Genomic DNA, 838 nt, shown 5'->3' on the forward strand with positions numbered 1-838 from the left:
CAAAAAGAATTAAAAAATAAAGCAAAAAACAACAAAAAATAAATAATGCAGAAAGCAAAACCAAAAAACTGAAAAAAAAATTAAAATAGCAACAATAAGTATTTTGTTGTAAGTAGAAACAAAATAAAATAAATAAATAAAGCAAAAAAGTGTTTTCAAATTTGAAAACTAATGGCACTAACAGAAAGTTTATAATTTTTCTAAAACTAAAAGCAAAAAGAATTAAAAAATAAAGCAAAAAACAACAAAAAATAAATAATGCAGAAAGCAAAACCAAAAAACTGGAAAAAAATAAAAATAGCAACAATAAGTATTTTGTTGTAAGTAGAAACAAAATAAAATAAATAAAGCAACAAAGAAAACAAAAAAACAAAAAAAAGTGCCACCAACTGGTCCCCCACGGCCTGAATACGACTAGAAACCCTACCATGGGCCAGGATTCAGGCCCGCGGGAGGCCCAGTAGGCCCATAGGCACAAATTGCACGGTCAGGCCCGAAAGCCTGCAGTTGAGAGGAGCTCGAGAGGGTGGGCGCAGCAGCGCTTATAAACCACTCTCGAGCTCTCTCAACTAGCGAGGTGGGACTAAACTTTTCGGCGCGGGGCAGCACAAGACCTTTGGTCCCGGTTGGTGGCACCAACCGGGACTAAATGGGGGTTTAGTCCCGGTTGGTGCCACGACCCGGGACTAATGACCTTGCTATATAAGAAAACACTTGGGAAATTTCAGATTTTCCTCGCCAGTTTCCCCCCGACGACGCCGAGCACATCGACGCCGCCAGGCTGCCCTGACGCCGCCCGTCGCCCCCGCCGTCGCCGTCGCCTCGCCCGTGCCCGTCG

This window comes from Triticum dicoccoides, chromosome 4B (genome assembly GCF_002162155.2).
Source record: "Triticum dicoccoides isolate Atlit2015 ecotype Zavitan chromosome 4B, WEW_v2.0, whole genome shotgun sequence".
Classification (NCBI taxonomy): Eukaryota; Viridiplantae; Streptophyta; class Magnoliopsida; order Poales; family Poaceae; genus Triticum; species Triticum dicoccoides.